Source organism: Ursus arctos, unplaced genomic scaffold, assembly GCF_023065955.2.
Source record: "Ursus arctos isolate Adak ecotype North America unplaced genomic scaffold, UrsArc2.0 scaffold_5, whole genome shotgun sequence".
Lineage (NCBI taxonomy): Eukaryota > Metazoa > Chordata > Mammalia > Carnivora > Ursidae > Ursus > Ursus arctos.
Window position 1 is genome coordinate 70,528,440 of NW_026623067.1, and position 23,088 is coordinate 70,551,527.

A 23,088-nucleotide genomic window follows, 5' to 3' on the forward strand; every position below is an offset into this window, starting at 1 on the left:
ATGCTTTGTAAAATAAACAAAGTTCCTATTTACTTACTATGTATAAACAGCCACTCACTGAGCCTCATTTCTCCACAGGGCACCACTTTCAGATAAAAACATAGACCTGAATGGCATCATCCAGTATCCAAGGAAACCATGTAAGTACCTCTCTCACTGTGTACTTCTCTTATTCAGAGTTTAAAAGCTAGCTGAGGACTGAATAAGTGAGTGTTTTTATTTAATAATTATACGGGAGGTACTTTTTAGGAGCCTGCTAAAAAGAAACAAGTTCTTGATTGTTATGTGCGTCATAACAAAACCCTTATGTTTTCATCATATTTCATAAAATTATGTGTTTAGTCCCAACCTCTCCATCAATTCTCATTCTTAGGTACAAAACAGCTACTCAAAGTCATAATGAATTGAGAGTTTCAAACTTTTCCAGGACCCATTAGTGTTTGAGAAACAATGTTTCAGGGGCCTTATGTCAGGAGGAGTGACCTAATTATAATAAACCCTTTTTCAATTTTAAAAATTAAGAAAAAATTGATTGGAAAATAATATTTTGTTGGTAAACATTTCTAGCAGCTTATTTGGTTTTAGACTTCCTTGGGGGAGTGAGCAAGTGAGAAAAAAGTGACGTTATGGATGCAGAGAATCTTGAAAGAAAGTGTAATTTTTAAGATGTGAAAGTCTGTTTGCGGGAAGGGTTGGAAAGTTGGCATATTGTGTTCTTTCTTTTCCCCCCAAACTCATTAGTTTGTAGCTAATTTCTATAGCTAATTTTAAGGTTCTAATTCATTTTTGGCACCATGGAAGCTATTGAATCTACTGTAGAAATTGTTTCCAAACAATACACTGTTCTGGACAAAGATCCACTTCACAAATATTTGGACCATTGTATTAAGTATTTCTTTACTTAGACTTTATTATTTTTTTCTTATTTGCACTCTCTACTTTTAAAGCCAAATTATTTTCAATACTAAATATTCATTAATGTTTACTTTTTCATGAAAATACTTGAAACTCTCTATATTGATGTAATTATAAATTGCTTTTTTTGTTTTTTAACCATCTGGGTCAGCTATATGGTTTATCTAGTCTTTTAAATACAGACATACTACTGTTCATCAAGGTTTTCAGGAATAGCATTTAAATGCATCTGGTTTAGCCCTGTTTAGACGTTTTTCATACTATCTTCATTTACTTTGTTACTCTTGTGTTTCCGTCTTTCCTTTGCAGCATGGCTCCTTGCTAAGCATGAATGGTAGAGATGATCTCATTCAGTTTCTCTGCTGAATTAGACAGACCTTCCTATTCAATATCTTACTGCAGGAGCATTTCACTTTCCCACATGACAATGTGGTATTATTTATACCTTAACATGTTTCTGTCTTTTTACATATGTTACAAAATGCATCTTTCTGAATTGAGAGATGAGAAACTGTTAGACTAAAGAATTTGTTGGTACTTTGGAAGGGTGTAAGAGCCTCCTCTCCTGGTAGGAGGACCTGACTAGGAAGTGAGTTTTCTTACACTAGTTAACAAACTTCACAAGTGCGGAGTTTGAGCCCGAGGTACTGCCCTCTAAGTAGGAATTCCTTGCCGCAAAATAAAGTTTGGGTCATTGCTGGGTAAACTTGAAAGCAGCAGGGTTAGAATAGATCTTTATAAAGAACAAAAATGTGAATCAAAGGGGGAAGAAGACTGGCTAATGCCATAATTCCCTATCTTGAGCAGGTGAAATCTTTCGAAATTCCATTCCCCTTTGGCGAGAGGAAAAAGAAAATCTACACTGCAATACTTGTGGCACAGTTTTAAATATTTACATGAGAATATAGGTTTTCCAGAAAAGCTATTTAAATTTTATAGGTTTAATTCCATACCAAAGGAAAAATGACTTGATAGAAATAAATTGATATATGTACATCCATTCATCAGTAATGATCTCTCTAACAAAGACCATCATTACTCGATCAAACTTTCTGAGATGATGGACATTGTCCTATATCTGCACTGTCCAGTATGGTAACTAGTAGCCACATGTGGCTGGTGAACATTTGAAATGTAGCTAGTACAATGGAAAAACTAATTTTTGAATACAATTTAAATTTAATTGATTTAAATTTACATAGACTACATGTGACTAGTTGGCTACTATATGGGTATTTTGCTTTTATCAGAAATTAAAGTATAGTCTTGCAAAGAACTTCTAATCATTTGGTATTCTATCATACATTATCATTTTTTAATATATTCTTTAATATTTGAATTATCATTGCAGTGGAATTTCTTTATAACACTTTCTTGGAGATGAATGTTTTTAATACTGTTGATGGGAAGACAATTATAACTTTGTTTTATAAGCCTGGGGTAGCAACTTTTAAAAATGGACATTATAAGCAAGACTGTATCTAAAAAGAAAAACACTCTAATGAAAGTTGTAACAATGATGATAAATATTTCAAAAAGTTCAGTTACAATTTCTGTAATGTATCTTGCAGTACAAAATGTAACCAACCTACAAAAATGCTCGCTAGCTATGAGTCCCCAAAGCTGATTTTGCTTCTAAAGCACGCATCAGATTTTAAATCATATTTTAAAGCCAAGGTCCCTTGGCCTTTTTAGGTATTTAGTGAAAATGAACATTAGGGTGCATCATGATATTTTAATAATATTACTACTACAGTAATATTACAGACAGGATTATCAGCTAACTATATACTGAGAATTTAAAATTTACATCGATTTTTTATTTTTTTTTAAAGTCGGCAATTCAATTCATTTCTTGAGTAAGAAATGTAGGCATGTTATTTATAGGATACTGAACTAGGGACAATGAGGACTTTTTTTTTTAAATGAAAGATGTAACGTTCATCTTTTTAGAAACTCCATTTATTGGCTTTGGACATATCCTTTTGAATGGGTAGGGTTCAGATAAGAGGAGAGAGGAGACTTCTTTTGGCAGAACCTTGGACAAGCTACTCACACTGTCCTTCCTGCTGTGAAAACAACTAGATTCTAGATGGAATGTATTTCTAATGAATTATTTGAATGGGAAAAAAAAATTTTGGACATCTTCCTGACCTCAAAACCAAAAACTAAAAAGTGTGCGTGGAAGGTAGAGTTGTGACAATGAGCAAACAGGAAATATAGGAATGGCAAGATTGAACTGGTTGAGTTGTATTGCAGGAATGCTGTTGGAAGGATAGCAGCCATATGCTCTGTTAGACTTCTCATAAACCTAACCTTATTAAAAGAACAGGAAGACACAACAACCACATCTGTAGACCCAGGTTTTTGGTCTCCTTTGATGTCTTTTGGTGTCTTCAATTAGGTAGTCAACCACTTACATACTGCCAGGTCTATTTTCAGAAAGAAGGTCTATCCTTCCTTAAAAGCCAGTGTTCTGTGTGGAGAAAATATAGTCTTCCCTTAAGGGAATGCTACAAATCACAGTCCTCCTTGTCCTCGTAAATTAACACTCTGATATCTCCACGTCTGAGAAATAGTTTTCATCGTGGCCTGTAACCTGAATCACGGCCTCAGTTTATTATGTATTTATTGATGTATTTCCAATTTACCTATCTAAATTTTTATTAAGAGAATTTGAAACATACTAAAAACTAGAGAGAATGGTATGATGATCTTTCATACACCTATACCTACCTTCAACAACTATCATCTCATGGGTTATTTTGTTTCAACATATCCCTATTTCCACTTCCCACCCCCACCCTCAACATATCCCTATTTCCACTTCCCACCCCCACCCCAAATTATTTGGAAGCCAATTCCAGACATGACTTCATTTCATTCTTTAATATTTCAGCAAATATCTTTATAAGATTAGGACTTGTTTGTTTTTTTGTTTTTGGGGTTTTTTTTTTAGGACTTGTTTTTTAATTGAAAAAAATGAATCACACCTAAAAAATGAGCCACACCTAAAAGTCAGTATTTTCTTATTGTTATCAAATACGCACGATCAATATTCAGATTTTCCCAATTGTCTCTTAAATTTTTACAAATACTTTTTACTGTTTGAAACAGAATACAAATAAAACCCACGCATTGGAATTGGTTATTTTTCTTCTCTTATACTCTGTAGGTTTTCCCTCTATCTATTTTTCCTTGTTTGTTAAGGAAACTGGATTATTTGAGCTCTCCATAGTTTGTATTTGCTGATACCTTCCCGTGGAGTTGTTTAATAAGCTCCTCTGCTCCATGTCTTTTCTACTAATTGGTAATTAAGATTAGGAACTTGACCAAATGCATTTGGAAGAGGCTGAGCAAGACTACTTGGTTCTTTCTCTTTTTGTGATATTAGCAGATATTGATCATTGTTTAGATCTATTTATTCCTTAGAATTAAGGAATATCCAGCCTTGGGAAGTTTCCTCACACATTTGCCCAGATCAGTACTCTGCTAAATTCTTAAGTGGGGCCCTGCCAGTCTCAGGAGATCTTTCTCTATACAGCAACTCTCTGCCAGGTGCTCTGTCCTGTGAACCATAGCCAACTTATCCTCCCATACTTTCAGACTTGCTTCCTCAACTTAGGGAGTTTGCCTCTCTTGAGTTACCCTTCCTGTGCCTTTGCTAAGAAACCTTCAAGACTGTAAGCAGGGCAAGCAGAAGATTTACCTTCTTGGCTTCTCATTTCTTAGGGATCTCTTTGTTGCGTGATGTCCATGTCTTAAAAAACCCATTTTCTTATATTTTTTGTCATTGTTGTTATTGTGTTTTACGAAGGAGGGTACACATAACCCCTCTTAATTCATTTTGGCTAGAATAGAAAGTCTCCTCAGTTGTTTCCAAAAAAAGTTCAGCTGTAGCTTATTAATCCAAACACCATCTTAATAGGAAACTCAATATTTAAAGCAAACTAAAAAGGTGTGTGTGTGTGTGTGTGTGTGTGTGTGTGTGTGTGTGTTCATCCTTTGGAATACTGTAGACTTAAAACCATGAGTGCAACTTTCAGGACCTCTTTTTTATAATTTTTAAAATTATTGATTGATTGATTGATGTATAATTAGCATTAGTTTCAAGAGTATAATATAATGATTCAACAGTTTTATACATCATTCAGTGCTCATCACAATAAGTGTACTCTTAATAACCTTTATTTATTTCACCCAACCCTCCAACTACTTCCCCTCTGGCAGCCACTGGTTTGTTCTCTGTATTTGGGTCTGTTTTCTTGTTTGTCTCTTTTTTCCCTTTGTTTTGTTCCTTAAATACCACATATAAGTGAAATTATATGGTATTTGTCTGACTTGTTTTACTTAGCATTATGCCCTCTAGATCCATTCATGTTGTTGCAAATGGCAAGATCTCATTCTTTTTCATGGCTGAATAATATTCCATGGTATGTATGTACCACATTTTCTTTATCCATTCATCTATCAATGGACATAATTTGTGTTGCTTTCCTAATCGGGCTATTGTAAATAATGCTGCAGTAAACATAAGGGTGCATTTTATCTTTTTGAATTAGTGTTTTCATTTTCTGTGGGTAGATACCCAGTATGGAATTACTGTATCATATGGTAATTCTATTTTTAATTTTTTGAGGTACCTCCATACTGTTTTCCACAGTGGCTGCACCAATTTGCATTCCTACTAACAGTGCACAAGGGTTCCTTTTCCTCTAAATCCTCACCAATACTTATTGTTACTTGTGTTTTTGATTTTAGTCATTCTGACAGGTATGAGGTGATACCTCATTGTGGTTTTGATTTGCATTTCTCTGACGATAAGTGATGCTTCGCACCTTTTCATGTGTCTATTGGCCACTTATATGTCTTCTTTGAAAAAAATGTCTATGCAGGTCTTCTGCCCATTTTTAAATTGGATTATTTGGGGATTTTTTGGTGTTGCATTGTAGGAGTTCTTTGTAGATTTTGAATATTAACCCCTTAACAGTATATCATTTGTAAATATCTTCTCCGATTCAGTAGGTCACTTTGTCGTTTTGTTGATGGTTTCCTTTGCTTGCAAAGCAACTTTCAGGACCTTTTGCTGACATTTTCCCTCCCAGCTAATTATGTTTTTCCCACAAGATGAGTCTTATTTTATATTTTATTTAGAGGCAATTTTGTGGTTTATTTATCATTCCTTCAATGAACATTTTTGAGTGCCTACTGTGTATTGTATAAAGTATTGGAGATATAGTAATGAATCAAACACTATTTATCCCCTTAAAAATCTTGCAATTTATTTTCCCACTGAAACTTGTACATGAATGCTCATAACATCTCTATTAGTAATAGCCCTAAACTAGAAATACATAAAATGTCCATTAATGGTTAAACAGACTATGATATATCCATGGTATGGAATACTACTCAGCAATAAAGAAGAATGAACTATTGATAGGGCAACAAGTTGTCTGAACCTCAAGGAAATTATGCTGAGTGAAAAAAGTGTATCTTAAAAGGTTACGTTATTGTTTGTTTCCATTTATACAACATTCATAAAATAATGTAATTATAGAATTGAAGGACAGATTAGTGGTTTCCAGGGGTGAGAGGGCAAGGGAGAGAGTAGATATAGACATAAAAGGGTAGCACTGGGGAATCTTGTAATGGTACAATTAAGTGTCTTGATTGTGGTAGTTGTTACTCAAAGCTACACATGTGATAAAGTTGCATACAGCTTCACACATACACACAAACACAAATAAGTACATGTATAACAGCTGAAATATGAATAACCTCTGTGCATTATACCAATGCACAGATGGTTTTGATACTGTAATCATGCAAGATCTTAACAGTGGGGGTGTACACAGATAGTACATTTCCTTACACTTTCTTGTGAATTTTTAAGTATTTCGAAATAAACTTTTTTTTCTGAAAAATCTTGCAGTTTCATGAAGGATACAAATAACTAAATGGCCAATTACAATACACTGTAATAATACTCAGTTAAGGGGAGGTAATACAGAGTATATATATGGAGGAATGCCTTGTTCCCATTCCCAAGTCAAGAGACAATGTCTCTACTAGTCCCTTGTTCTTAAAGGGTCCCAGTCAGGTCCCCTGTCTCTGTTTGGGGGGCATGTGTTAGCAATAATGGAACTGTGAAATGCTTGTGATTGACCCTCCCTGACCCCCAGCACCCATGGTGATATGCCCTGCTCATTAAAGCCTCAGTAAAGTACACCATACAAGGCAAACATTTTATAAAAATGAGCGCTGGTAAAGTAACAGGAGTCTAGTGTTCTCACAACATGTTCAACTGTAAGTTCAAAGACTCATTTCAGATTTAAATACCAATGATTTTGGATTACGCATAGCTTTGGTTCTTCTCAAGCCCTATCTTTCCATCAGCACCATTAGCCAAAGTTTTACTCTGACCATTGAGAAATAGCCTTTGTATGTGAAGATGAACACATAGCTACAGTGGGCATTATGCATGCATGGTCACTTGTTACTATAACTTACTTTAATTCAGTGACAGATTGTCACATATTTTGAGTTTTCTTAAGTTATAAAAGTTTTTTTTCCCTTTGAACTAAGTAGAAAATACATTATTTCTGATATGCTGGGGGACGTATTTTGGTTTTGTTGGTCTTTAGTAGGAAGCACTAGGAGAGTGACTCAGTATGAATTAATGCCCTTGTCACATTGTGACAACTCATTGTCTTAGAATTTTTACTAGGCTGTGTCTAAGTTTCTCAAAACCACAAATAGGTGGGTTTACCACATGTAAGCTAGAAATATTTTCATTTTATTTGTTGTTGTTGCAGAAATTCACCCCTCCTTGCGGTGTCAGGAAGGCCTCTTTGGGGTTGCCCTTGGACTAAGGAGGGGGTCTGAGTCTGCATCTGAGTGTGTTATTGGGATATTCCCTGGGCAGAAGATGTTCATAGAGTTTTTAATCTACCTGTGTCTCCCTGATTTAGAATCTCAAGGTGTGTATATAGGAAGCTCTGGTTTGCATCATTTACCTTTATCAGCTTAGTAGCCAGTTTGAAATTACCTACATCTACTCTGTGAAATTCACCCTTAGTTCTTTTGAACTCATACTTCTTTTTAAAAAATTGATGCAGGGGGCGCCTGGGTGGCACAGCGGTTAAGCGTCTGCCTTCGGCTCAGGGCGTGATCCCGGTGTTGTGGGATCGAGCCCCGCATCAGGCTCCTCTGCTGTGAGCCTGCTTCTTCCTCTCCCGCTCCCCCTGCTTGTGTTCCCTCTCTCGCTGGCTGTCTCTATCTCTGTCGAATAAATAAATAAAAAATCTTAAAAAAAAAAAATTGATGCAGTAGTGGAGTCTTGGTCCATTTTTTTAAAAAATTTTGCTGAGATATAAATAATATATTTTATTTATTTATTTATTTTAAAATATTTTATATATTTATTTGACAGAGAGAGAGAGAGAGAGAGAGGGAGCGCACAGCAGGGGGAGCGGCAGGCAGAGGCAGAGGGAGAAGCAGGCTCCCCGCGGAGCAGGGAGCCCGGATGTGGGGCTCAATCCCTGGACCCTGGGATCATGACATGAGCCAAAGGCAGATGCTTACCCAACTGAGCCACCCGGGTGTCCTGAGATAATATATTTTAGGTTAAACAGGTCATTTATTATTGATGAGATCCTGAGACTTTCTTCATTTTTGTTGTTGTTGTTGTTGCCAAATACGTGCTACTTTTCATTTTAACATTTTATTAATTTTATTTTCTGAAATAAAAACTTTTTGTGTGCTAAATCCTTTAACACTTTTAAGAAAACATACAAGTCTATGTCAATAGTACAGTTGATTTAGAATATTTCTTGCCTTCTGGCAATTTGTGACTGTGTGGTCCTGATTTTGTTGTAGGACCATGATCTTGTCTGTATCCTGTCCTATCTCTGTAGATCTGAGAAAGTTCTTACTTATTTCTTATTTTTATTCATTTATTTAAAATGCATTTATTATAAGGACTCTTAAGGTTACATAACATTCCACATATTCTGTACTTTTCCTACAACCTTAAGATTATACTGTGTTAGTCTAAATCTATAGCACTATTAAATAATATTACAAGCATTTCTTGGAGAGGAATAGGGATTAACAGGAAGCAGTGGGTTTTTCATAAATTTGGCAAGCTATTTGGGAAGTGTTTTTTTTTTTTTTTTTAAAGTAGCTTAAATATCCTTGAGGCATTAATTTTGGAATAAGAGTTGTGTAGGAACCAATATTATTCCTCCACTTTATAAGGAGAGAGACACTGCCATCATCTCCCTTCCTTGCCCTGCATCTGCATGAACAAAGTTGAATTGAATGGACTGGTGCTCCCACCTGCAGCCAAGCCCATTGGTCCCTGGACCAAATCCAACAACAATAGGAAGCATATGTAGAGCCTTTGACTTTTTCTTCCTCAGTGGGCACATCTGGTAGCTCAGCTACAACTGCTGGGCTCCATATTACTGCTAATCCTCAACTCCAGTCTGTGTGGTCCACTAGATCTGGGAGGCCGTGACCCTGAGCCTGGTCCCAGGGGCCTGTGGGGCCCATAGTCACAGATATTATACCCTTTTGTCTCTTTATTGGACTAGGCTTCTGCCAGGTCTCCTTGGATCCTTGAGTGTTGTCTCTATGTCGTCACTCTGTGCTCTGGTGTCTCTCAGGATATGATCAGCTCTGTATCACCACCACTGCCCGATTTCTAGGTATTCAGATAGTTGCTTTTTTATCTGATATGATACCATATTAGTTATAGCTGCATATATGACTTCAGTGCTCACTGTGCACTTTGAATGTTGTTCCTATTTTACTGACTCTTGGTTGACAGCCATGGATGGGGTCACCTCTCTTTTTATGATCTCAAATGTGAGTACTGGCCTGCTATTGCTAAACATGCATCGTGCTTCACACCTGTAACAGGGAGAGGGGTCACCTACGTAATGAGTCTCCCCAAGCTCTGGACAGTGGTGTCTCACTGATTACGCCATAGTAAGGGGTTCATTCACTTTTTTTTCTCTTTTTTAAAAAAGATTTTATTTATTTATTTATTTGAGAGGGAGAGAGTGAGAGACAGAGCAGGAGCAGAGGTGGGGAGGGACAGAAAGAAAGGAAGAGGGAGAAGCAGACTCCCCGCTGATCAGTGAGCTCAATGCAGGGCAGGCCAATCCCAGGATCCCCGGTCATGACCTGAACCTAAAGCAGACCTTAACCCACTGAGCCACCCAGGTACCCCTCATTCACTTTCTTATATGCTATTTAGCTCTTAGTTCCAAAAAGCTTTTTTTGAAACTTACAATAAGACCATTAAAGTAAGGGGCAGAACCAAGGCAAGTAATAAAGAGGGTGTGGGGTAAAACAGAACCAGAAAACCAAGGTCCTCCCTAAGAAGCTTACAGTAGAGTAAACTGAACTTAGGCCCAGTGTTCTGCCAATCAGAGAAAATGGGAGGCATAAAAACTGATGCTACTTACTGTTAGATCAGAGTGGCACAAAGATTCAGGTCATCTAGAGAGAGGCTTTTGTTTTCCTAGCTGCGTATTTTGAGGAGGAATTGAGTGGCTCATTATATCACATTTTTCTATCAGATAATCATATTATATATATCATATTAAAATACCAGTGCATGTTGCTTTCTTTCTAGTATGAAATACTTCAAAAATTATTTTTTAAAATGACTTTAGACTAGTACTGCCCAATTATTTTTTAGTATCCAGAGTAAAAAGATACATGTGAAAATAATAACATATTTCCACTCAGTATATCCAAAAAATATTATCTCAATAGGTAATCAATATAAAAATTTCTTCTATATTGATTACATTCTCTTTTCTTTTTAAACTAAGTCTTTGAAGTCCAGTTTGTATTTTACATTTATAACACAACTCAGTTTGGATTAGTTACATTTCAACTACTCAATAGCCACATGTGGGTGGGTGGGGTAGCAGTGGGAGGGGCAACTCTTGTTTGTTGTAATATCCTCGTGTTACTTTCAGTACTGAGATTTCTCAGCTATAATTATCACCAGGAACCTTGAAAGGAAAATTCGTCAGTGTTCTTTGTACTGGGTGGTCATTAATCCAGAAGTTACCATTTTATGTCACCCAAACTAATTTGATGAGAAGAACAAATAACTTCAGTCATTATCAAGAAAGTGAGCAACTTACTCTGAAAACTTTTGGGTGCTTACTTTCAATTCTTTCATCACTAGTAAACGCACTTATTTATGTTATATTGGAAATTTTCTTGATCTCTTTTTATGCCACCTGCTTCTTTACAATTTCCATGATTTCACCAACTTTTCCCCTAGAGTTCCAATGGAAATTTGTAATTTTTCAGAGATATTCATAACTTTCTGCTTGATATACAGTTAGTGGTTAATTTCTTTGTTATCCCCTTGTTGAAAACTCAGATTTGTTGGCTGTCCTCCTACCCATTTGTGCCTTGTGTGGAGTAAAGTGTAGCCAATAATGCTTACTGAGTGTGTGTGTGTGTGTGTGTGTATATATATATATATATATATAATCTTTTCCCCTGATCTGGAATACAGATGCATGCTTTTGACTCCTTTGGTATATTTGTTACTAGCATAGTGCAGGGTATGCGTTTGGTGCTTAATAAATTCTTGCTGACTGGATCCATGACTTACAATGGACTTTCCTACTCTTGGGTCAAATCTGTATCTAACTGTTAAATTACATCCTTGGAAAGAATGTTGCTGTTTTCATTTGGAGGAAGAAATACAAACACACATATCTACTACCTTTCCTTGTTGGTTCCTGACTCTGAGAAAAGGAGAGAATCAATGAAAAGAGTGCTACTACCTTTGGTTAAATACCAACAAAGTATAATACACAATTTTTCTCAGAAGATTAAGTATGACTGTTGTCCTAAACGTTATGATGAAAGAACCTAGTTTGTGGATTTTGGAATTATTCATTCTTCATTCACTAAACAATTACTAAACACCTATTATGATTAAGACGTTGTGTAGGACACGGGATAAAAACGGTAAGTTTTGACCCTCAAGCTGCTTACATTTTAGTTGGAAAGTCAGACCATGCCAGAGACTTTTTGAAAACATTTGTAAGTTTAGAGAAAGCTAGCTACTAATGGGAAAAAGATTCAGCAACCCTAATTTTCACTCTGTTTTTCCTTCATTGGTGTTGGTTAGTAAGTATTTTTAGAATAAATGTGTAGATAGTGGTTTGTTTTTAAAGAAGTTACATTATTTGGCATTTATTACGTTTTATTTATTTCCTTGATTGATTAATTGCAGTCAAATTACCTTAGCATGCTAGAAGAGATTTTATAGATTTTGACATATGATTAAACAGCATAAAGCATAACTAATGTGGTTTTAGTGGCATGCTATGTATTAAAGCATAAAATTTAAACACACACTTCATCAGGAATTTTTGCAGTTATAGCGAATTCAAAAGATTCAGATATTGGAACTCCACCTCCCCGTTAGGGAGGGGCAGGAATTTTATAATTGAGATTATTATAGAAGAGTGTCCTGACATAACTGATTGACTTTAGTGATGTGCCTTGAAAGTTCAAATTCAAGGTGTGCACTTATTTCAGTCAGCTTATTCTGAATGTTTAAATAAGAAATACTATTTCTGGGTATTCTGAATAACTCGTTGTACATTTATTCCTAATAGTGAGCATTTGGACTAATGATGGATTACTAATGAGCATGTAAATGTACCACCTGATTACATTAATATATGATCTTCCATGACGAGGTCTGAAATGAACATTTCTAATATGTATTTCTTTCCCCCAAATGGCACTGTGGCGTATACTGAGCAGGACTGAGACAAGGGTGTTTTTCTTAAGAGCCACTGATTTAGTCAATTATCAAAAATCACATTATAATAAATGCTGTTCTAAGAATTTTGATTAACCTTTAAATAAATGTTACTTTGGAAAAAAATCTGCCAAATGTGTTAATGATAAATTGTGAAGTGGTAGTAATTGCAAGTATGGCTTTATGGATGATATAGTTAATTGATACCACCCTCTCAAACATATATAGCACATCAGCTGTTATGAGGCTGGGTGATAGTAATGGCATCTACAGCATTTTTGATGCATTGAGGATGACATGAGTAAAATGGAAACTTAGAGTGCTCACCAGGGTCATTCTCTCATGCACATCTGATGCCCATGGTCAAGTAAATTTTTAATGACACATAGTCACTACACACCTTTCAGCCTTCTGGAGAGGTAAGTGTACATTGATCTGTCCTAATTAGCCTTGCAGAGTACTTCAGACATCCCTGCTTGAACGCTATTATTTAATAAAATGGGAGCTGTTTTTTTCACAAGCTCAGCACTTGTTCCTTGGATGGCTGTATTGTTATTGTTGTTGTTGGTTTTTTTTTAACTCAAGTCTCATGTTCATTCTTGTCTTTGTCTGACAATGTAGTATTAATGTGGCTGCATAAAAAAGTAAGCAAAATCAAGAAATGGGTCTGATTATGAAGGTTCATTGCTATTATAAGAAATCCATAGAGCATACATCCATTCCTTCCCTAATGTATAGGGTGCTGACTGCATAAAATTACTTGGAAAGACATTAAGGATATACAGGCAGTTCTGTTGAGGTGTGCAGTGGGATGCTTTTACGTTTGGAAATAAAGGTGATTCTGGAATATCTGATTTGCAAAATAAAAGGTAGCCAAAGCAATTTTTAAGAAGATTTTATTTATTTATTTGAGAGAGAGTGAGAGCACAGAAGGAGAGGGAGAAGCAGACTCCCCGCTGAGCAGGGAGCCCAACATGGGGGTGGAATTTGGGACCGTGGCATCATGACCTGAGCTGAAGGCAGATGCTTAACCGACTGAGCCAACCAGGCACCTTGCCAAAGCAATTTTTAATTGCTCTAAATTGGAACACTTATGTAGGGACATCTACTTTTATTTTTTTAAGAGTTTAGTTTTTATCTGAGTTTGGGGTCTATAACATCTTGAGTTTGTTCATAGATGGAGTAAATAAAGTATTGTTTATTTAGCTAATGGGATTTGAAAGTAGGGAAATTTTTACTGTGGATTCTTCTTCTATTTGCAAAGTTAGTCAGTTACAAATGGGATACAGACCAGAAGGAGTTAAATCCCATTCCAGGGATAACGTCTACAGTCAGAACTTCTTAGAAGCATGAAGATCACTTGGTCATGTGGTTCACTGGTTACTGGATTTAGTTGCTCTTAAGAAAACGAATAAGGAAAAAAAATAAAATGAATAAGAGTGTATTCCTGTTGATCTGCCGGGCTGGCCATTGATGACAATGGCTGGAGTTGCCTATGTGTTCATGGAAATCAAGCATCTCTTCCTGCTGTTTCGTGGCCACCGAGATGACTCTCAGGCTCCACAAATGCCTCCTTTACCTGCTTGCTCATAACTGAAGTTGCATAATTTGCAAATATCTCTAGAAATGCTAACACTTTGTTTAAGTCAGATCCAAAGAACTCAGTATGAGTGAGCTTACCAGCTCTTTCTGGATAACAGGATTTGAAAGTGGGGCGGGTAGAGAAATATGAGGACACTGGGTAATTAGGGAGTAAAAGGATCTGCCTTGTGGGCATGAAGGGGACCAGAGGGGTGAGATGAAAGACTGAGTAGAGAGGCTTAGAACAGCAGAGCACAGGATGTACTTTCTTTACAATACAGGGAAACCTCTAAAAATGGCAGGCTTTCTAAATAAAATTTTAAAACAGAATTTGTTTTCAATTTTATTTAGGTATGAAATTAGTAATTTCATTGTTAGATATTCTCCTTGAATTACGTTGTTCATTTATTCAAGAAGCATTTATTGAACAACTCCTATGGACTAAATGGTTTGTTGGAAAAAGACAGGATTCCCATCCATAATGTTTTATTAGTCTCTCTGCTTTTGGCTATAGGTTATAGAACCTAATTCTAAATGGCTTTAGTACAGGGAAAATTTGTTGGCTCACAACACCAAAAGTCCAGGGGCAGAGTGGAATTCAGGAACATTGTAATCCAGTAGTTTTGACTCCGTTTTCCTCCCATTCTTTTTCCTTTCTCTCTCTGTGTGTCAGCTTCATCAGTGGCTAGTAGCAAGGTGGCTGTCAAGTGAAAGGGGCTATTTGAGAGGCTTTTTGGAAGTCTAGAAGAGCCTTCTTAGAAGCTTCAAAAAAGCCTCTTCTTGAATTTTATTAGCACAAGAGACCAAGATTATATAGGCAATTAGAGGACTGGTGGAGGCAGATATATATGGGTTCAGTGAGAGCATTGGGGTGGGGTGTCCCCTCTAGACTGGTAGAGTTGGAGGATTCAGAGAAGAATTCCTTGAAGAGATGCTACCCAAACTAAATCCAAGAGGATGAGAAGGAATGAAGAGGTGGGGAGGGCGTGTAGGGAATGAGGGAAGTGGGTTCCAAGACAGAAGCAAGAAGGTACGTTGCACACAGTCAGCTACCTTTACTCATTCTTCAGGTCTCAGCTTCACCTTACCTTCCCACAAGGTTTAATGGAGCTTTGCATGGCCTCACACTTCCCTGTATTTATCCCGTCTTAACATTCACCCAGTTCATTGTTAATCTTTCAACTTCCTGCTCTTCTTCACTAGACTCTGTGAGGACAGGGTCCATGGTCTGTCTAATTGCCCCTCTGTTCCTGGCACCTAGAATATCATGAACAGTTGATAAATATTCCTTAAATATGTGAATGAATGAGAGATTTATTATTATTTTGTTAAATGACAGCTTTTAGACCTGTTCCTTCCTACATTGATCAAAATGATAATAACTTTCATGGCCCTGATTAGACTTCTTATAAATAGTCATAAAATTCAGGCAGTAAAACTGAGTCTTGAGGATTTTGAGGAATTTTTGACTCTCATATGATCTAACAATCTTGAATAGAAATTTCTTGAGCATAATTATGTGTTTTCGTACACTATATAATCCCAAACCAGGATGAGACCTTAAAAGAAGTCGTCAATACTCTTATTTGTTGGATGGATGAGTGTTTGTTTATTGGAAGACTGAGTCTTTGCTCATTACATCCTTCAAAAGACTAACCTCATATGTATAAAACTCCAGCATAGGTGAGTTTCTGATGTTTATTCTACTTTTATGATTTTTGAAATTTCTTTTTTTAAAAAGAATATTTATTTATTTATTTTATTTATTAGAGAGAGCTGGTGAGGGGCAGAGGGAGAAGGAGAAGCAGGCTCCCGCTGAGCAGGGAGCCTGATGCAGGCTTGATCCCAGGACCCTGGGATCATGACCTGAGCCGAAGGCAGACCCTTAACTGACTGAGACACCCAGGAACCCCGACTTTTAAATTTTATAATTAAATGATGAACACATAATTTTATTGACATTAGTTAGAAATTACATTTCTCTTTGCTCTGTTATGTATAATATATTAATCATAGACCCTGGGAGTTGGGAAAAGATTTTGCTAGATTCCACTACAATGCATTTTCCACTGAAGTTTTAAATTAAGCCTCATATTGAAATGAATTAATGAGAAGATGTTTCTGGATAGAGTTGTGTATGGTACCTGTTGCTCATTATCATCAGTATTATAATTTACAAATACGAAACATACCAAATGCTAAAGTATGAAATGTTTAACTTGAAGAAAATGAGTAGAATAGAAGAAAATATAATGATGTCTCCTGATGAAATCCAGTCCAAAATTCTGTTCAGGATCTTAAGGATGTTTGTGGGGCAGCACGGTTGTGTAGTGGGCCTCTAAAGATCTCTAAGGCAAATCTAGATGTTTTCTCAGAGTATGTCAGAAGTGCATCTTACATTGTCTTCTGAACACCTTTTAAATTTATACACCTTTATGAACTTAAAATCTCTTAATTTAATGTATTTCTTTGGATGTCATCTAGACAGAATGGTTTTATTAAGGCCTTATTTTTAAGCTTATTTAGCATTCTTTAAGTTAAAAAAACTATCTAAAACATGGAAATCATCGTTTCATTAAATATGAATAATTTTTATACATTTTAAACCCTACCTATTGTATATTCGGGACACTTCCCAATGAAAAACTTTTTTTGCGTAGCTTGTGGAACATCACACAGATTTACACCCTAAGATTTCTGCTTCCTGGAAGAAATTATGGGGCAGGGTAGACATGACAGTAATAATAAAAATTGCAAAAATGCTACCACTTCATTTAAAATTTAGTATCTAGTATCATCGTTAGAGATTGCACTTTCCCTTAGATAAAGAAATGTCATTTCTGCAGTAAGTTTTTATTGTCATTAAGAATCAACTTTTTAAAGATAAGTTGTGATTATGGAGTTATACGTAAGCAATAGATCTTTATAATTTTTGTTTCCCATGTAATCATCTTGCATGATAGGTAGAAGGCATGTTTCTCTAATTTAAGGGGACAGAGGGGATGTGTAACTTGAGCCATTACAAGGTATGGTTGTTTGAGACCTCTGTGGTTTATGAGCTTGGGAAGGAGAAGGAAATAACATTTATTGAGAAGCTTTTTGGAGGTTCTGCTATTCGGAGTAGAATCGCAGGACTGGAAGAAATCTTTAGAAAGTGTCTGGTCCATGCCTCTCCTTCTCAGGGAAGGAGTCTTGGGCTTGGCAGGGTGAAGGGACTTGCCCTGAGCCGTGCACAATTAATGAGCCTGAGGAAGGGACGGGACCCAGGCTGGCATCTCTTGCTCCTCACACCTACGGATGTGCTTCCCACAATGTGCCGCTCTCTTGGATTCTTTAGAAACTTAACCAGATGGGAGAAGCAAAATCCTTTTTGCATGAATTCATTAAAAAATATTACACTGGTTGGCAGTTTTATAGAGTGGAGATCTACTGACTTCAAAAACGAAGGAATTAAGCCCCTCAAATGATAAATTAAATCTACTCATCTTTTAAAAAAACAAAACAAAACTTCTTTAGAAAACTTTTCCTGGGTTCCCCAGAAGCCCGGGCTCCTCTGGGAAAGAAAGCAGGTCGAGGCTGTTCGGTGGGCTGTGCATTGTGCTGTTCTTCTCCGAGAGCTCGGGAGATTGGCATTGCTCCGCAGTCGTGTCACAGCCCGAAGTCATTTAATGCCTCCTCTTGTGAGGCCAGGATTCCACGCCCAAGTGCATTTAGTAGGTCAGTACAGTAATTTTAAATGTCTTTCTTTCAATCTTTTGCCATCTTCAATTATACCTTTCCACCCTACTATTTGTGTAATTTTCTTCTGTCTGAAGTCTCTTTACTGTTGTTCTCTATTGCACAGCATGACAAATTACCCATCAAACCATATCTTTTCAGCCCAGAAATGCGCAATAACACAGAGTCATGGCATTATCGCATGTTGTGCACTTTATTTCCTCACAGTTCATTCAAGTGTGTCACTTTATTTTCCTGGCTTCCTTTTGTCATCATGGAGATTAACCATTTTATCCTTCCTAAACTTTAGAAACAATTAGAATTTCATTATAGTGGAAGGAAGCTGAGAGTGAATGCTTGCTCAGTACTATATGGAGTATCCTTTTCATATTATCGGTGGTAAAATTAAAGTCATGAATCCTGAGTCCTTTTCGAAGGAGAGACTTTAGGGGTTATTATACAGCTGAGTAACCCTGGCTCTGGACAAGAGAATTATTTGAGCCCGTGGCCACCAAACACATTAACGGTTAAGAAGCCATTTACTGTGACATTGAATACCTGATTCTTCTGTTCTCCTGAGAATTACAAAATTCCCTGGGGCCCATGCGTTCTGTACACAAAATCTTTTCTTTTCCCCTCTTAACTTTGGCTAAATACCAATAGTGTACAGTGTGCAATGAGATACAATAGACATTGCAAGTGTGTGTTAGAAAATCAATTGGAATTGATGCTCTAATCAGCAGGGCTGCAGCTGGTATGTAGACACATCACTGGAAATGGTGATTAAGATCGTATTCAGAAGCATTAAAAAAACCCCACAACACTTAGATCACTGTTCAGATAGTTTCTGTTTCTCTGGGGTAGTGGATGAGTTGGGTAGCCAGTGATGCTTCTAGATTCTGCTAGATTCATTTATAAGATGTTTTAATAATCAGTATATTTTATGTGTTACATATATAGTTTATTTTCAATTACATATTTGCAGGATATAGGATACTGGTTGTTGGTAAACAAAAATTTCAAAGTTCTTTTGCCACAGTCAACTTAACAGCCTGCCTGATACTAAGTACAAGCTGCCCCAGAGAAAGGAAAGGGGTGTGGTGACAGTTTAGCTTTAGTCCGAAAATACTTTTAGTGAGGAGATTGAGAGGGCAAGGGGGGAGGGGGAGGGAGGGAAGGGATGAAGGGAAAGACACAGAGACAGAGAGACAGAAAGAGAAAGAGGGAGGGAGGGAGAGGATGGCAATGAATGTGAAATAATCTGGAGGAGAAAAGCCAGTAAGAATCACAGGATGGCAAAGGAGGTTTTCAGAATTTAAAGAAATAGAACAATAGCTTTCTTACCCAGGCATTTCCTACCCATGAGCAAGTAATTAGCTAAAAATATTAGCTAAACAATTCTTCTGGGGAAACTTAAGGATGAAAAGAGGCTTGAACTAGAAAGGGTTGGTTGCTTTCATACAATTCTTCATTTTCTAATCTAGATTCACATTTTCCTGTGAACACCTTTAGATTGTACTGAAAATATGGTGATTGAAAGTTCAACCATATACATAATTTTTATAAATAGAGTGTTTTTATAAGTGGAGAATAAGCTGAATGTCTAAAATAAATCTAGGAACAGAGGTCCTGCCTTTTTATCTCTACATTGTCTTTGACGTTCGGCAAGGCTCTAGTCTAGAAGTATCAAAGCCCAACTAGATGATGGAAGAAGGGCACCAAAACTGTGGAATGTGAGTGTCTTTTAGAAACAGTGGCCATCAGAGAAAAGGCAAGCTATTGATATTATCTGAAGCTTGGGATTTCATGAAGGCAAACTGCAATTCAGAGAAAAAGGCTGGTACGTTAAGCATTTGACGTTATTTTTTTAAACCATAAAACACATCAAGCCTCCCCTTATATGATTTTAAGTAGCAGCCAGTAAAAAAAAAAAAAAAAAAAAAAAAAAAAAAAGGAAAGTGAAGGGATTCTGGGGAATGAAAGAGGAAATAACAACAAAAAATTGAAACTGCAGAGAACCTCCTAGTTTTCAGACTACCTTTAAATATGTTTTTCCCTATGTTCGTCACCAACTGCCTGCAGATAAAATAAGACAGGAGATATTAAAGTGTTTTTAATAGACGGAGAAAACAAGACTTAGTAGTAAAAGGACTTACCTGGAGTCACATAAGCTAGTGGACAAAGAGTGCTAGGTAGAACTGAGGTCTCTAGGACTCTGCTGTCCACTGCAGCAACCGCTAGCTAGTCACATGCGGCTGTTGAGCACTTGAAATGTGCTCAGTCCTATCTGAGATGTGCTGTACGTATAAAATATATATCAGATTTCAAAAACCTTACTACAACCAAAAAGGAATATTTCACATTTGTGGACATGTTGGGTTAAATATATTATTAAAATTAATCTGTTTCTACTTTTTAGTATGGTTGCTAGAAAATTTAAGATCACTTATGTAGCTTGTATTTAGCTTGCATTATATTTCTATTGCTATTCTAGGCACCTTCTCTGGTATTCTTCCAGAAAATAAAGGGAAGGAAAACAGGAGGGAGAACTGGCTATCACAGAGTTTGAAGGATTCATTCTTCAATGATAAAAGTGTCTTAATTTTATCATTTCAATTGAAAGCAACTCAATTAAAAAAAACCCATCGAGTATCTACTATTTATAAGGGTGGTTGTACAAATTACATTCCGCATGTTTTGAGGAGAAGGGCAAAGGATCCTAACGGAGAGAATGTCTTTTCTGGAATTATCTGAGCAGATTCACGTGAGAGCAAGCATACAAAAGATTCATTAGACTTTGTCATATTGGTTCTAAAGGAACCATTACTAGTGTAGATGTGAAGAACCTGGGATTGTTTTGGCTGGGTGAGTACGCTGGTCTCAAATACCCAAGGGCACTTTGGCAGGCGCATGGAGGGGCGGGTATGCGGCCCTCCGCACGTCCAAGTGGACCCCGTACCCACAGAGGAGGACCTTGGCTGAGGACAAATGAGTGAAACATATTAAGGAAGAGCTATATGAAAACTCAGCCCAGAGTAGGAAAAAAGGAAATGTTGAAAAACTAATGAACCGTAAGATCTCTGTAATAGTCTTTTAATAGGTACATTGTTGAGTAACACTGGTGTGTGCTAGGTTAGTTATAACTTGTTATATCCGATTTCATGAGCCATATGGCAGTGCACACCTAGTTCTTAAGGAAAGGACTGAACCTACTGTTGTCACTTAGAACACACCCTAATAATTACTGCTCCAGATTCCAGTCTCAGAAAATATTAATATTTCTACAGTAACAGTTTTCAAAACCTGGAGTGCAACAAAAGGAAATCGAGCGATGATTGCAATTTTTCAAGGTTTATGTGGAAGGGGGAAAACACGCTTGTGTGATATTTTTAATGAAATTCCACTTTTAAAATTCTAGATCTATTTGAAATCTGTCATTTTAAAATTAATAACTGTTTTCCTTTAACGCAGTCTGTGTAAAGAAACCCAATCCACTTCTGAACAGTTCCCTGCCTTCCCAGATACATGGAAATTCACTACTGTTGCTGACAAACAAAATGCCACAAGATTTGTCATACAAATCACATTATAAGAGGTTCCAAAAACTTGACAACGTTGACAGTTGTTTTCAGCAAATGGCTGCTTTACTCTGTACTGTCAATGTTGATGTCCTTGTGCACATGTAAAAGAGCAATGTGATTAAGGCAAGCTTGTCCACGCTATATCTGAGCCAAGTTTTCCGTCTCCGCGTGGCACTGAAAGATTGCTCAGCTGTTGCAGATAAGGCAGGAATAGCTAGCAGATTTCTGCCATTTAAAAAAAAAAAAACATTCTCTGGGCATGCATTTCTGTAGGAATTTACCAACATCTGCTGCTGACCTAAAGTTTTCTATAGAAGTGGCATATTTAATTTATACAAGTAATTCACAATGGTATTGGTCAAGCCTGATTTCCTCAGGAAATAATGAGTTGCGTTCACCAAGAAGAAATGGGTTGAAGTTGAATAACATGCATTTTCTCTAAATTGTCATTGGAGCTTCAGCCCTCATACTTTCTTGGCCCATCTTACATTTATTTTCTGCATGTTCTCTAAATTATATTTCGGCAGAGAAACTTTTTAGAAGGAAGAATAAAGAGCTAAGAGGTTTTGGTGATTCCACAGAAGGCCTACATTTCACACTTATCTTTTTTTTATAGGCTCTCTGAAAATGTTTGATTTTTGGGAAGCTAATTTATTCTGGGAGAATTTTGTAGTTGAATTTTAGTGTGATTTAAAATTGTCATATGTGCTATCCTCAAAAGAACATACAGGATTTAGGTATTTCCCATTGTCAAGGTAACTTGATAACCTCTCATTACTTTGAGTTTGGACATCATTTGTTTACCGTTTCATTTGCCACTGCTCAATTTTGCAATTTGTTCTCTGTATGTTTACATTATTTTAATTCAGTTTCTTTTGAAATACGAAGGCTCCTCAGGTAAAAATACAAAACGTAAGCTGGTCCTGATAACTCAGACCTGTCTCGTAATGCATTTGTTATTTGATTCATCTATTCTTATTCTTGGTCACCTTCTAGTACAGCTGCGTGCTTTAACTGTCTGACTTGTCTTTGAAAATCTTAAGCCACATTCTTTGGAACAGTTGCTTCATGTTGGTTGAAATTCTCTGTGGCACTTTTTTCCATTCACAGGAGCCAACAGCCACCATGGCAGACACATAGTTTCCAAGAACTTAGGCATGGTTCATGATTCCTGAATCTCAACAATTTCTTGTAAGAATCAGAATACCATGTATAGTGTCTAAAACCTTTGTGCTGTAAATTATCATTAAAAAGCATACATTTATAGTGTAAGGTTAAAGTAGCCTACACAATTTTTATATGTTTTCATTCTCGAAACTAGTAAAGGGACACAATTTGAAAACCCACTAATTGAGTAAAATTAACCCAGTGGCCCAAGCAAGTAATCAGCTAAAAACATTAGTGAAAAATTCTTTTAGGAAAAATTAAGGATAAAAAGAGATTTGAACTAAAAAGGGTAGTGGCTTCTGAAAC

The 23,088-nt window shown here is 36.6% G+C and overlaps 1 long non-coding RNA gene across 9 annotated transcripts in view; it reads left to right on the top strand.

The window, feature by feature from the left end:
* Positions 1-23,088, top strand: part of LOC113255120 (uncharacterized) — a 132,321-nt gene that overhangs the window by 530 nt on the left and 108,703 nt on the right. For all 9 annotated transcript variants that reach the window (XR_008957593.1, XR_007190506.2, XR_008957594.1 and 6 more), the window contains exon 2: positions 79-140. This is a non-coding gene — a long non-coding RNA (uncharacterized LOC113255120). The remainder of the gene's footprint in view (positions 1-78; positions 141-23,088) is intronic.